Genomic DNA, 16184 nt, shown 5'->3' with positions numbered 1-16184 from the left:
TGTAACATCTGGAACAGCAGCCCTCTCACTGTAAGGGAACGCCCCAAGTTTAACACCTTCAGGACTCAATTAAAAAATCTGGTTAAAATCAAATAAACAATGTGTTCATTAGACCCTACAGATCTCCTGAGTAAAGATGCTCTAAACAGGTGTTGCTTTGTAGATAATAACTGTACATGTTTATCCTCATAACGTCCTCTGGTTGAGATGTATGACCAGCCCTCGCACCAAAAAAAATATGCTATTCTATTGTGCAAGTCACAGAACAAACATTCAGATGTTATCAATGTATTAATTGTATTAACTGCAAAAAGCACCCTGCTTAAAACAAGGAAAAAATCTTAAAATAAAACACTGTCTTGTTTTAAGGAAAAAAATCTGCCAATAGGGTAAGCATTTTTTTTCTTGCTAAGCATTCTTATTATAAAACAAGAAAGAAACACTAAATTTAAGCAAATAAATTGCTAGAATTGAGCAAAATGTCCTCAGAAATTGGAGCAATTTCAGAAAAACATTCTTGTTTAGTGAAAAATTGGGGGATATTTTATCATTTTTGTACTCGCTACTGCCACCTCAGGTCTTACACGTAACTACAATTTCTATATTTAGCTCGTGCATGACAATGGAGATAGTTTCTAACCCTTTGAGTGACAGTGAAGGCTTTTAGCGGCAGTGGTGGTGAACAGGTCTGGACTCAGACATCAGGACATTGTTGGAGCATGTAAGGGGAGGAAAATACATGATTAGTCCCTTTTAACATTGCGGTCGACCCTGACGTGAGACCCATAGGACATGGCTGGCCCCCTGCTGGCTGGGAGTTGCGCTGCTCCCCTCCTGCTCCATTCCAATAAGTCCCTGTGTTGTAAGTGAGATGAGACTGGTTTGACTGGTACATTCTGGAAACACATCAGAGTGGAAACTTAAGCCTCGACGTCTAGACTTCACATGAGCCGGGGTCTCGGCACCACTTCTTTTTGAAATATCCATTGCAAAGGTTTTTCTTTTTGTCTGTGATTGACTTAGAATAAACCAAACGCAGCGTCCGAAATTATAAAGGGACGTTTTAATAATTTATTAACGTTGTATACATAATTCATTCACTGTACATTATGCATAGTGTTTAAGCCAAAAACAATGTAAAATATATGAAGCATTAAATATGCACGAGACATGGGAAGAGACCTCCTACACAGAAGAATAACGCTGAAGTTTGTTGGGGGAAAAAAGCTGAGAAAAATCGCACTATGTGTACACTTCTTGAATGCTTCTGGTTGCCTTTATGCAGCGCTGGCGTCTCAGCTCAAAATGCTCAATATTTTGTTTTGTTTCTTCTGTTCCTGCTCACTACATGATTTTATTTCCTCAGCAGTGTTCATCTAAAAGCAGCTCTCTTTAGGAGTCTCTGGGCCCCAATTCTGAAAGCTTCTGGACTGGAGTTTACAGCCTATAGGCCAGTGTAACGACTCATTTGAAAGCTAAGACAGATAGATTTTAAAAAAAATCTAACTCATCTAAACAGCTGTAATAATCAGCAGGGATGCAAAAAGTCTATTCCCTGGTCGACAAGACCTGAGCACTGGACTAATACGGTCATATTTCTTGGTTCTAGTCAAAACTCAGCTTGACTTAACCCCTTAACACCCTCAAGAACCGAGCGCATTTTCTCCAGTTTGGCTTTACCCAAATCTAAAAGCAAAAAGTGGCAGAAGAGCGACTAAAACACACGACTAAAGAGTGATGAAAAAGCAACAATAAAGCCGCAAAAAAAGCCAGACTGATCCTTCATGTTAAAGGGACTAGATGCAAGTTGGTCATTTTTACCCTCACCACTGCCACCTCAGGTCTTACATGTAACTGCACCTTCTATATATATATAAGCTCGTGCATGACGCCACTTCGGACCAGAAGTAACACCTTTCTGAGTGACAGTGTACGATGCATATCACGATACTGGGGCTACAGTACGATATATATCACGATACTGGGGCCACAGTACGATATATATCACGATACTGGGGCCACAGTACGATATATATCACGATACTGGGCCACAATACGATACATATCACGATACTGGGGCCACAATACGATGCATATCACGATACTCGGGCCACAATACGATGCATATCACGATACTGGGGCCACAATACGATGCATATCACGATACTCGGGCCACAATACGATGCATATCACGATACTGGGGCCACAGTACGATATATATCACGATACTGGGCCACAATACGATACATATCACGATACTGGGCCACAATACGATGCATATCACGATACTGGGGCCACAATACGATGCATATCACGATACTCGGGCCACAATACGATGCATATCACGATACTGGGGCCACAGTACGATATATATAACGATACTGTGGCCACAATACGATGCATATCACGATGCTGGGGCCACAGTACGATATATATCACAATACTGGGGCCACAATACGATGCATATCACGATACTGGGGCCACAATACGATGCATATCACGATGCTGGGGCCACAATACGATGCATATCACGATGCTGGGGCCACAATACAATACATATCACGATGCTGGGGCCACAATACGATACATATCACGATACTGGGGCCACAATGCGATGCATATCACAATACTGGGGCCACAATACGGTGCATATCACGATACTGGGGCCACAGTACGATGCATATCACGATACTGGGGCCACGATACGATTCGCTTCACGATACACATGCATTTTGATAGAGAGCCCTCAAGACAATACGTATCCTGATACACTTTAAAGGGGCTAGATGCAAGTTAGCCATTTTATACTCACAACTGCCACCTCAGGTCTTACGTGTAACTGCACCTTCTATATTAAGCTCGTGCATGACGGCACTTCAAACTAGAAGTAACACCATTCTGAGTGACAGTGCAGGATTTTAGAGGCAAAAACACAACTAGAGTGATGAAAAATGGCCTGGTTTTCTCTGAATGAGAGAAGCCGCACTCGGGCAGAGCCTGAGCCCTTATAGAAGCTCCCACAGACTCCAAACTTTACAGTCTGAGACCTAACGATATTTTGAAGGTTTTTTCAGAGGGATTTTTTAATATCTAATTCCTAGCCTGATTTATTCAGCTTTGAAACCAAAAAAAAAGGCAGAATTTGAGTTTTTACAGATTTTTTCACTGATGATTAGTTTATTGAAAAACTAAACAAAATATCCAAAATTTAATCTGAAAAAATCTTAGTTACTAATATGTCAATAAAATAAAACCATAAAATTTAATCTGCCTCAGTTCATTATTTTGATTGTGTTGCCCAAAATATAGGCAGTTTTGGCCATTTTAATGCTCAAAATGCCTTATTTTTTTGCCTTATGCCTTATATTTATCTTATTATATCTGTGATGTTCAGCAAAAGTTTCAAATTGATATCTCTACGTTTATTTTTTTCCCTATTCACCTTCAGTGTCTCGCCTTAAAGCACCACATGGTTTGAGGAAAAGCCTCTGAACTGAAGTGGTGTTCTGGTGTGCGTTGGCCTTTTGGCAACTCGCTAGAACGACCTGGTATTACGTTTGAACGAGTTGTCATCTACGTTGGAAAGACTTGGTATTACGTTCAAACGAGAAAGCGCAGTCAAAAATGTTTCACTCACACTGGCAGCTCAGAGTTTCCGTAGGTCTTAGCTTTCAAATGAGCCGTTACACCGGCCTAGAGGCTGTGTAAGTGTTTAGATTCGGGTAAAGCCGAACTGGAGAAAACTCACTTGGTTAAGACTTAATCCTCGGCTATACTAACTCACTAAGATCCCTGTGCGGCGCAAATGAAGAGACACCATCCAGTCCACCTTCACTCCCCGAGTCGACTTTGAAGATGTTTATACGTCCAAATCCTTTTAACTCCAAAACTTCCCTCTTGCTCCAAACCAAACTTTGCGAGTGTGAAACGGATTTGATTTCCCCTTTGAGCCGCGGCCCTCTGCGCTCACAGCGCTGCGGCACAATTTCATGGTCAGTGCGTGTGGCCACAAACAGCCCCCCACCCCACCACCCACCACACTCCCTTTTTAATATTTCATACTTTCAATTTCCCCGTCTATACCTCCACCTTTTTATTTCCAAACGTCCGGAGGCTGCGGGGGTTTTCTGCCGCGCCGCCACACATGTAATCAGTTTGGACACTTCAGCTTTTTAGCTCGCGGTGATACGGGCTGACACGCGGAGCGGCGGTGCGCGACGGCTTAAATATTAAAATGAAAGTGACCTAGTTAGTCTGGGGGAGGGCGATCGTGGCTCTCCCTGACAGAGAGCATTGATAAACCGTCCTATCTGAGTAAACTAATCAAGCCAAGTGCTAAATGAGAACTGCCAAGCGCTTTATACGCACAAAACAAACACTGTTGTTGCTTCTGATGCCATCGCATTCATCCAGGACCCTATTGTATGTTTTGTTTTTATTCAAACTGCAGGTGAATGGAGGGGGGGGGGGGGGGGGTGGTATCAATTTGAAGCCTCTGCTGTAGATTACTGACATAAATGAGGAAAAAAAATATTCCAAGTTTTCTGTCATTTTCTGTTTTCATATCAAAGTAAGACATTGTATTAAAAATGGTCAAAATTGCTTTTATTTTCAGCAATGAAATTCAACCAGTTTCCTGTAATCAACATATAATATGAAAATGGATCATCTCACATGTTTATAACCACCCCCTGCATGTTTATATCACATAGATTGACTTGGATCAATTTGACCCAGCAGTCAAACTGAAGGTTAAAGGGTGTCAAAAATGTCACTATATTTCTTTCTTCCCCTCCTGGAGCCGCCACCTTAACGTGGTGGAGAGGTTTGAGCGCCCGAATGATCCTGGGGGCTCTGTTGTCGGGGGCTTCGTGCCCCTGGTAGGGTCTCCCATGGCAAACAGGTCCGAGGTGACGGGTCAGACAAAGAGCCCCTTTATGAGAGACCAACTGGCCCGGTTAGAACCATGAGGCCGTCCATCTGTGGACCCACCACCTGCAGGAGGACCCATAAGGGGCTGGTGCAATGGGATTTGGGCAGCTCCAACGGCTGCCCCCACGACCCGGAAACGTGGAAGAAAATGGATGGATGGACGGATGGATGGATGGATGGATGGATGGATGGATGGATGGATGGATGGATGGATGGATGGATGGATGGATGGATATTTCTTTCTTTGCAACCGTGAGACATATTTCACCCCAAGCAAACACACATTACACTCAGGTAGACTTTGCAAAATGAGCAGTCGAAGCAAAAGGATGACGGTCCAGGAGGCTCCGGAACTCTTCATTGATGATGACAGTGAAATGGAGGAGGATGTGTCTGAAGATGAAGACTATCTTGAGCTAAATTCTGATTCTAATGATCATTATTTTGAACTAGAGGAAAGGAATAGGTATTCCTTTTCCTCCAAGCAAACATTTATGTCAAAAAATGGGGAAATACAGTGGTCTTCATCCCCAAATGTGTGTCAGGCATAACTCTCATAGTACAACATAGTAAAGACAGTGCCAGGGCCCCCCAGGATGCAGGCCCGGATTTATACAGGGGGGCAAAAGGGTGCATTGCAACCTCACTTTCAAATATTTGCACCCTCAGTTTTAGAGGCATCACAACATATTTTAATGGCATGAATCTGTGTGATAAATCTGTAGTTGCACCTTTTTGGAACTCTGTAACTCTCTAACTGATAAAATAATTAGTAATGGAGTTAGTGATGAAATATTCAGACTGCTTGTTAGGATTTGTTGGGTTTCAGACATCTGTTGGACAATTAAACATGTACCGGGTCAAATTGACCCAGAACATCATTGACGTTCCTGACAAATGAACATAACAGGACGGTTAATGTTGCCACACAAAAGTCCGAAAAGAACCGAAAGTCCCTTACTCTAATGGACTCTCCAAAATGGAAACTTTTTTGCTCCTCTTTAAGTCACTCTTGAACACAGGCTTGCCATTCTTACATATGTGCATCAGATATGTTCTTCTGCAATTTAAATGTCTATTTTCACCCTACTTTATATAATGGAGCTGGCTACTCAAGCCCAAACAGCCCGCATGAATGAGCTTCCATTAGCCTGCTTTGAACACTATGGGGAAGCCTCTGATATGGTCTATCTATAGTTAAAATCTTTCTTATTTTACAACTTACAGCTATGCAAAGCTGCACTTTTAGAGAATCATTTGGAAGTTGACACGGCTTATTACCAGCACGACTTTTAGCTGCAGCACCAAGATTACAGACACGATTCATGAGCTGACACTTTGGCATTTAAAGCAAGTGAAGTTCTCTCTTCAATATGTGGCTGTGTATTACCACGAGAGGATTACCGTTTAACAAAGGGAACAGAAGAAGAAGCATTGATATTCTGGGTGGTTGATCGCACCACATGAAGACGGTTTTCTATCACAGATTAGTGCTGAACCGAGCTAACCACTTAACTCTAAAGCCTCTCAAAAACTACACGTTGATTTTTTAAATCTATGACACTCTGACGTTTTATATGTCAGTGTCAAACAGGAAGAGCCCGACGTCTGTAATGTAGTGCCTTACGGCCTGATTTTAATTTACAAAACAGATTTTTCATTATTTCTGTTGTAAGAAAGAAATTAAGAAAAAAAAAAAAAGGAAGTGCCTGAAGCGTCAGCGCTGCCCCTGCAGGGAAAGCAAACACATCCCCGAGCGTCTGAGCAGATGTCATGTTTGCACTGAAAGCTGTGAAGAAGGAGCTCTTTCTAACCTACTCTGGGCACCTGTTCTTTTAATCAACCTTCCTAAAGAAGAGGCCACTCGTCAGAGGCTGGAATTTCTTTCCGGGATTCAGCGACTATCAGCAAAATATTGTTTTTCTGTGACTGTCTCTGATGGATGTTTGGTGAACCTTCACCAGAATCAAAGTGGATTAACTTTTATAACCAACGTGAGTCCCATAATTTAGACACCCGATGAAGCGGTGAGTCCATCAAAACGCGTGTTAGCCTGTGTGTTAGCGTGTGTGTGTTTGTTAGCGTGTGTGTGTGTTAGCGTGTGTGTGTTAGCGTGTGTGTTAGCATGTGTGTGTTAGCGTGTGTGCTAGCATGTGTGTGTTAGCATGCGTGTGTTAGCGTGTGTGTGCTAGCGTGTGTGTTAGCTTGTGTGTTAGCGTGTGTGTGCTAGCATGTGTGTTAGCGTGTGTGTTAGCGTGTGTGTATGTTAGCGTGTGTGTTCGTGTGTGTGTGTTAGCGTGTGTGTTAGCGTGCGTGTGTTAGCGTGTGTGTGCTAGCGTGTGTGTTAGCTTGTGTGTTAGCGTGTGTATGCTAGCATGTGTGTTAGCGTGTGTGTTAGCGTGTGTGTGTGTTAGCGTGTGTGTTCGCGTGTGTGTTAGCATGTGTGTGTTAGCGTGTGTGTTAGCATGTGTGTGTTAGCGTGTGTGTGTTAGCGTGTGTGTTAGCTTGTGTATTAGCGTGTGTGTTAACGTGTGTGTTAGCATGTGTGTTAGCGTGTGTGTTAGCGTGTGTGCTAGCGTGTGTGTGTTAGCATGTGTGTTAGCGTGTGTGTGTTAGCGTGTTTGCAAAATACCCAGAAAATACTTATATTTCTCACAAAAAATTGTTCTCCATAGTGGTAGAGGTACACAATATCATATAAATGCCTATACTTTACTTTGGGCATACAGATACAGATCCTTAAAAGCTAGCATTCGCTGATTTCCATGGAAGGTGGAAGTCCAGAAGCTGGTTTTGACCGGAGTTCCCCTGTTGAGTGCGAGTTCTTCTGAATTTTCCAAGTTCCAGAGGGCCTCATGAACCCGGCATGAATTTGATGACCCTCTGCAGAAAAAAAAGCAGTGTTGGAGCACTTACAAAATCTTTCATTTACCAGCGTTTGTTTGCTTTATATTCCACTCGCCGGCAGCGTGTGGGCATTTCCTTTCAATTCCTACACCGCATCTTGCATTTTTTTAATTCTCTCGCCGCTGCCTTTGCATCTCAATGGTTCCTATGCACGACCGAAAGCATCGCGGCCTCCCCCCCCCCCCACCTCCAGACTGCCCGCCTACCGTAAATCTCTCCGTAGGTGGGCACTTAAACATTTCATGAGCTAAAACTATGTCAGACAATGGACGAACCCTCCTCCGAATCTGGGTCACGTCTTGTAAGCGTGCAAGATTCCCCATCAAATATGCAGGAGCTGTAGTCTCCATACGCTCATGTACAATTTAGACTTGTGACGGGCAGTAATTGTGTTGTCTCGATGCAATCTCGGCGGGATTTTCCCTATTCGGCGGCACTGTTATTGCCAAATACTAATGACTTTTTATTACAGCCGGTTATTTTTGGGAGTGCGGGGTGCATTTTCCCAAATAAATTAATCATCTGCGAGGATTGGTAGCGGCGTGATGTGGAAGCGAGCATGTCTTCTGTGTTATCCCAATGCTGGAAAACGCATCGCCTGAACTTTGTTTGGCGAATCCTAAGGGCTTCTGGTGCTTCTGCTCAGGGAATGAAAGTTTGTTTGTAAAGTTCGAGAGGGAAACTAGTTTTATTGTGTCTTGTCTCTTCATAGGGGGTGTTGTTTGTAGGGCCCGACCGATATGGGTTTTCAGGGTCCGATAGCGATATGAAGGGGGGGGGGGCAGTTTTTTTTTTTCCCTCCCCAATATTAAGTATTATTTATTTTATTGTTCTTAGATATTTGCCCTACTAAGCCAACATGTGCTGAAGATACACTTTTAATGTTCAGCAGTTCTGTTTTGTTGCACTATAAAATGTACTAAATCAGAGCTGAGCGTGGACCAGGGCCAGAGCAGTGTGAGCTGAGGTGAGGAGAGAGAAGGGTGAGGAGGAGAGAGAAGGGAGAGGAGGAGAGAGAAGGGAGAGGAGGTGAGAGAAGGGAGAGGAGGTGAGGAGGAGAGAGAAGGGTGAGGAGGAGAGAGAAGGGAGAGGAGGAGAGAGAAGGGAGAGGAGGAGAGAGAAGGGAGAGGAGGAGAGAGAAGGGAGAGGAGGTGAGGAGGAGAGAGAAGGGAGAGGAGGTGAGAGAAGGGAGAGGAGGTGAGGAGGAGAGAGAAGGGTGAGGAGGAGAGAGAAGGGAGAGGAGGAGAGAGAAGGGAGAGGAGGTGAGGAGGAGAGAGAAGGGAGAGGAGGAGAGAGAAGGGTGAGGAGGAGAGAGAAGGGAGAGGAGGAGTGAGAAGGGAGAGGAGGAGAGAGAAGGGAGAGGAGGAGAGAGAAGGGAGAGGAGGTGAGGAGGAGAGAGAAGGGTGAGGAGGAGAGAGAAGGGAGAGGAGGAGAGAGAAGGGAGAGGAGGAGAGAGAAGGGAGAGGAGGAGAGAGAAGGGAGAGGAGGAGAGAGAAGGGAGAGGAGGAGAGAGAAGGGTGAGGAGGAGAGAGAAGGGAGAGGAAGAGAGAGAAGGGAGAGGAGGTGAGGAGGAGAGAGAAGGGTGAGGAGGAGAGAGAAGGGAGAGGAGGAGAGAGAAGGGTGAGGAGGAGAGAGAAGGGAGAGAAGGGAGAGGAGGAGAGAGAAGGGAGAGGAGGAGAGAGAAGGGAGAGGAGGAGAGAGAAGGGTGAGGAGGAGAGAGAAGGGAGAAGAGGAGAGAGAAGGGAGAGGAGGAGAGAGAAGGTGAGGAGGAGAGAGAAGGGAGAGGAGGAGAGAGAAGGGTGAGGAGGAGAGAGAAGGGAGAGGAGGAGAGAGAAGGGTGAGGAGGAGAGAGAAGGGAGAGGAGGAGAGAGAAGGGTGAGGAGGAGAGAGAAGGGAGAGGAGGAGAGAGAAGGGAGAGGAGGAGAGAGAAGGGAGAGGAGGAGAGAGAAGGGAGAGGAGAGAGAGAGAAGGGAGAGGAGGAGAGAGAAGGGAGAGGAGAGAGAGAGAAGGGTGAGGAGGAGAGAGAAGGTGAGGAGGTGCCTGGGTTCTGGACACTGTGCATCTGTGTGAGGAGCACAGGAACACGACCTTGATTGTTGATCAAGATTATTGTTATTTAAGATATTTTTGACATGGACAAAGCAATGATATCGACAAACCAGATGTTTTAAGTGTAGGCCATGATACCTTAGCATTATTTATTTGTATTTATACTAATCTTAAGTGCAGAGCCTTGTGAAAGTCCTACATCGTCCTCCAGGTCTATCTACTTTATGTTTGGGTCCACATAATTGGACATTTTATGTTGCTGTGTTAATCAATGGTCTGTTAGTGTCAGTAGTTACAGAAAAAAAAAAAAAAAAATCTTTTTTATGCGGGGTGGGGGGAGTTGCCCTTTTATGAGCACCTGCCCCTCAAAATGTCTGTGTACGCAGAGCCAGTGCTGGCCTCTTTGGGGCCCTACTAGGAAAAATTAGCTCAGGGGCCCTACAGCCAATGTTACGAACCATGATCGCTCAAGTGGAAGCAGTGTTTTTACAGCCTTCTTTCAAAGAAAGCACCTGTGGGGATGAAAAGACGCCAGGCAATATAAAGTATTTAAAAAGTAATAATATTTATTAAGTTTCAACATTTACACATCAAGCTTGTGCTACACAGTATTATTTCTATTAAGTTATAGTTATAACTCACTTTTTTACTAACAAGTATTGAAACTACTCACCAAACAGTACAGTTGAACATGTCAGAATTTTACTTTTCGGCTTTTTTTCATTGCAAAGTCATCAATGATGTCATCGTAGGTAATTGTGTTCATAATATCCCTGTTAAAGCAATACTAAGTAACTCTTCCCCCTAGAGGCCATAAGCGCAACTGCAGGTGTAGTAGCAAGTTACGATTTTTTAACGTATTAATTGTCTTGTAGAGTAAATACGACGCTGACAGGAAAGGCGAAGGGAGAGAGGGTCACTGTGCATCCAATTATACAATGGAAATATTTTTTTTCACTCAAACCTTGCTGTAAATACTGTTTAAAGTGACGTTAGCCCGCAGTTAGCTTTGCCTGTTAGCATGTTAGCTTCTTCTTCGTGATTCCATTAGTGTGTATTGCTTTCTCCGGACCGGTGGCAGTCAAGTTGCAAACATGGTTTTCTGTCCAGAGACACCAGGGGGAGATGAAAGACCCTCCAATCATCCCATAAACACTTGTATTACCCCCACAGGGACTACGGAAAGGATTTATTAAGGTAAACACATTACTTAGTACTGCTTTAATGCTTAAAATGGCGAGACCACTTAATCGCTCCTGATCCATTGAAGATCTCAAATATGTTTTGATCAGCTTTAATTTAGAAAAGCTTCTCTCAGCTGAAGCAACAGTCACAGGTAGAGTAACTGCAAATCTGAGACCTATCCATAGGTTAGGGTACAGTTCTTGGAGATTTTTGTGGCAGAGGAAGGTTAGGAGCTGAAGAGGAGTCATCCTTTTTGTTGGTAGATCAGGTAGATTGCTGATCTCATTGGCGAGGTCCTGTCCATTGATGTCTGCGCAGTCTTTGGAGGTTAAGGCCTTCTCAAGTTCCAGGCACTTGTCCAGGAGCTGTCTGTCACCATCATCAGACGTGACACCAGAGTCACGGGCGAAGTTCATCAAAATGCCATACTTCTTTTCCACTTGGTTGAGTGTTTCAAACCTCTCTTGCATTGACGTCACTGCAGCATCAACCACCACGTTAAAGAAGTTGACCTCCAAGCTTTTCATGGCATCTTTTATCGGATCATCCGGAGCTTCATAGCTGAACTGTCTCTTGCAGTTTCTCAGTCGTTTGCCAGAAACCGAGAGGAACCTATCTCTTCAGCGGGTGCATGTGCTTCTACTTTGGCCTGTGGGTCATTGACCATTCCTTTTACTTCCAATGGTGCCTCTCTGGTCCTTACTGCTTGGTGCCTCACAGCCCGAACACTTTCACTCCTACTCTCCCATCTGGTGTCACTCCAGGACTTGACTGTTGTTGTCACATGCCTCTTTAAAACACCCCATCTTTGAGTGCCTGCTGAGAAAAATGTCAAAAGTTTCTGAACATTTCCACAAAAATCCAAGCGCTTCTTTGGAGGATTTGGCTGCATCTGATGTAACTAGGTTGAGTGTGTGTGTTGGGTTTTGATTTAACAGCCTTTAACCCCTTAACGCCCAGCTGAACCGAGCACATTTTCTCCAGTTTGGCTTTACCCCCAGTCCAAAAGCTTCTGGGGAAAAAAAGCTGTGAAAAAGCAACAAAACTGAGACGAAAACAATGATGGAAATGTGACAAAAAAGTGATCAGTTAACTCCGCCCCCTCTCTCCGCTCATACAACTGTTGCAATAGTAGAAATAAATAAATAAATACGCAGCAAAAAGTGAAGCATACATGATTCAGTTACGAGGAGTTGACATCTGCAACACAGCTTCATAAACGGCTAACACACAAGCTAACACACACAAGCTAACACACACAAGCTAGCACACTCAAGCTAACACACACAAGCTAGCACACTCAAGCTAGCACACACAAGCTAGCACACTCAAGCTAACACACACAAGCTAGCACACTCAAGCTAACACACACAAGCTAACACACACAAGCTAGCACACACAAGCTAACACACACAAGCTAGCACACACAAGCTAACACACTCAAGCTAGCACACTCAAGCTAACACACACAAGCTAACACACACAAGCTAACACACACAAGCTAACACACACAAGCTAACACACACAAGCTAGCACACTCAAGCTAACACACACAAGCTAGCACACACAAGCTAGCACACTCAAGCTAACACACACAAGCTAGCACACTCAAGCTAACACACACAAGCTAACACACACAAGCTAACACACACAAGCTAGCACACTCAAGCTAACACACACAAGCTAGCACACACAAGCTAGCACACTCAAGCTAACACACACAAGCTAGCACACTCAAGCTAACACACACAAGCTAGCACACTCAAGCTAGCACACTCAAGCTAACACACACAAGCTAACACACACAAGCTAGCACACACAAGCTAGCACACTCAAGCTAACACACACAAGCTAGCACACTCAAGCTAACACACACAAGCTGACACACACAAGCTAGCACACACAAGCTAACACACCCAAGCTAGCACACTCAAGCTAACACACACAAGCTAACACACACAAGCTAGCACACACAAGCTAGCACACTCAAGCTAACACACACAAGCTAGCACACTCAAGCTAACACACACAAGCTAACACACACAAGCTAGCACACACAAGCTAACACACCCAAGCTAGCACACTCAAGCTAACACACACAAGCTAACACACACAAGCTAACACACACAAGCTAGCACACTCAAGCTAACACACACAAGCTAGCACACTCAAGCTAACACACACAAGCTAACACACACAAGCTAGCACACACAAGCTAACATACACAAGCTAGCGCACACAAGCTAACACGCGTTTGGATTGACTCACCACCACTCTGGTCCATCGCTGTTTACTTTATGGGACTCGCGTTGGTTATAAAAGAGAATCCGCTTTGATTCTGGCGAAGGTTCACCAAACATCCATCAGAGACAGTCACCGAAAAACACTATTTTGGCTGATAGTCGCTGAATCTCGGAAAGAAATTCCGACTTCTGGCGAGTGGCCTCTTCTTTAGGAAGGTTGAATAAAGTCTGTAACTCTCGCAGCCAAACACTCTTTTCTCTGACATTATCGTCAGGAAAGAAAAAAAGAACAGGCGTGTCCAGAGTAGGTTAGAAAGAGCTCCTTCTTCACAGCTTTCAGTGCAAACATGACTGTTCAGACGCCCAGGGGGTGCGTTTGTTTTGTCTGCAGGGGCAGCGCAGGCCTGAAAGGGCACTTCCTTTTTTTTTTCTTCCTTTATTTCTTTCTTACAACAGAAGTAATGAAAAAGCTGTCTTACAAATTAAAATCAGGCCGTAAGCATGGAATTAAGACATTATATTACAGACATCAAGCACTTCCGTTCTGCTGTGACGAAACATAGGAGCAAGTCAGTCATTCAGAGAGCAGGATTCAGGAGGATTGCTGAGAACTGTGTGAATGAAGCCAAAAACTACTCTGAGGGTGTTTTTCATAAGGAAATAGCATAACAACATGGTTATAAGGTCCAAAAGGTACATTTTGCATGATATAGCCCCTTTAAGTCACATAAGTAAAATATTTAGACAAACGTGCAACAAAAATGGTCGCACTTTTGAGCCCTGCTTAGCCTTAAAGGTCCTATATCATGCAAAATCGACTTTTTTATAGCTTTTAGCCATGTTGTTATGCTATTTCCTTATCAAAAACACCCCCAGAGTGGTTTGCGGCTTCATTCACGCAGCTCTCAGTAATCCTCCTGAATCCTGCTCTCTGAGCAGCTGCTCCGCCCTCTCCTCGTGAACGACTGAGTGTTCAGTTGTGTCGTAACAGCGGAACGGAAGTGCTCGACGTCTGTAATGTAATGTCTTACAGCCTGATTTTAATTTGTAAAACAGCCTTTTCATTATTTCTGTCGTAAGAGAGAAACAAAGAGAAAAAAGAATAAATAAAAAATAATTTTAAAAATAAAAAGGATGTGCCCGAGGTGCTTCCAGGTCAGCTGTGGCCAAAACAAACACATCCCTGAGCGTCTGTACAGATCAATCATGTTTGCGCTGCAGAAGATGGAGCTCGTTATAACTGGACACACCTGTTCTTTATTCTTACCTAACGATAATGTCACGGAGAAAAAGAAGCGCGTTTGGCTACGAGGAGTGGCTGTTTTTTTTCTCCGGGATTCGGCGACTTTCACCAAAATAGTGTTTTTCTGTGACTGTCTCTGATGGATGTTTGGTGAACCTTCACCAGAACCAAAGTGGATTAACTTTTATAACCAACGCGAGTCCCATAATGTAAACAGCGATGGACCAGAGCGGTGAGTCAATCCAAACGCGTGTTAGCTTGTGTGTTAGCATATTAGCATGTGTGTTAGCCATTTATGAAGCTGTGTTGCAGATCTCAACTCCGTATAACTGCATCGTGAAGTGACTTCACTTATTGCTGTTTATTTATATTACGGTAAAGTTGTATGTGCGGAGAGAGGGGGCGGAGTTAACTGAATCGAAGCGTTGTGTCTTCCGGTTTCGAAAAATACCTCCAGAAAACACTTATATTTATCACAAAAATGAGTGCTCCATAGTGGTAGAGGTACAATATATCATATACATGCCTATACTTAACTTTGGAATGGCTACAATTGCATGATATAGGACCTTTAATGTTTGTTTACAGGCAGGCCTATACTTCAACAATGTGCACATCATGATGGATAAGAGCTTGTTAAATTTGGAGAATTTGTGGTAGAAATTGCACAGAAAGTCTATTGCTCATGTTCCTACAGCAGCCGTATGTATGTGATGTTCTCTAATGCGGAGGCAGCTGGTGCGCCATTTATCCTCATGAAGCCGAGATGAGCTTTCGTTTTGCAAATATCACATTTTATTACGGGCTGCATGTGTCTCTAAATGTGTGTGTGCATGTGCGTGTGTGTGCGCATGTGCACGTGTGTGTGTGTGTGAATAAGAGGCTCGACAACAGAGAGCAAACAGGACAAGGGACGGCCTCATTGATATCCTTCTAAAATTAGATTCAGGTTTGTTCAAGTTTTTTTTGTTTTCTGTTGCCTTTTCAAACCAAAACTTCACCTCAATTACAGATTTAGTCCTACTTAAAACATGATCAGACGCTCAGTAAAAAAAAAAAGAAAGAAAAGAAATGTGTTTGTTGAATCCTTTCTTCCCCGGTGCTTTTCAAAAAACAGGTCAAATGGCCAGCAGAGGGCAGAAAAGTGCCGTTCTGCAATATTCCCAGAGGCACACATTTACTGTGAATTGGAAAGACCAGGTTTTCCCTGGATTGGCATTTTGTGTGGCATTTACTTCAGGGGAGACTGTGATACATGTAGGGGTAGAAGGCCTCTTAGATAAGGAAGTCAAGACAGAAAGAGGAAGTCATGGCAGAAACAAGAGGTCAAGGCAGAAAATGAAACGAGTCAAGGCAGAAAAAGAAGATGTCAGAATAGAAAGAAGAAGAATTCAAGGCACTCAAGACGGTCAAAATCAGATATTTTTTCTTTGTTGAAATACTGTTGTAACTAAACAGGAAGCTTGATTGTGTTTTTTGTATATCAAAATGTATTAGTAGTGAGTGCCTGTCCCCATGAAGTCCCCAGGAAGAGTGGCCGAAGCGGTGAACCCACTGACGCTAACGAGGTTCATAATAAACAGAAACATGAGGCAAAAAGAAGAAGCAAGGCAGAAAGAAGAGTT

Source organism: Gobius niger (assembly GCF_951799975.1).
Source record: "Gobius niger genome assembly, chromosome: 11".
Taxonomy (NCBI): Eukaryota; Metazoa; Chordata; class Actinopteri; order Gobiiformes; family Gobiidae; genus Gobius; species Gobius niger.
This window is presented reverse-complemented; position numbering follows the sequence as displayed.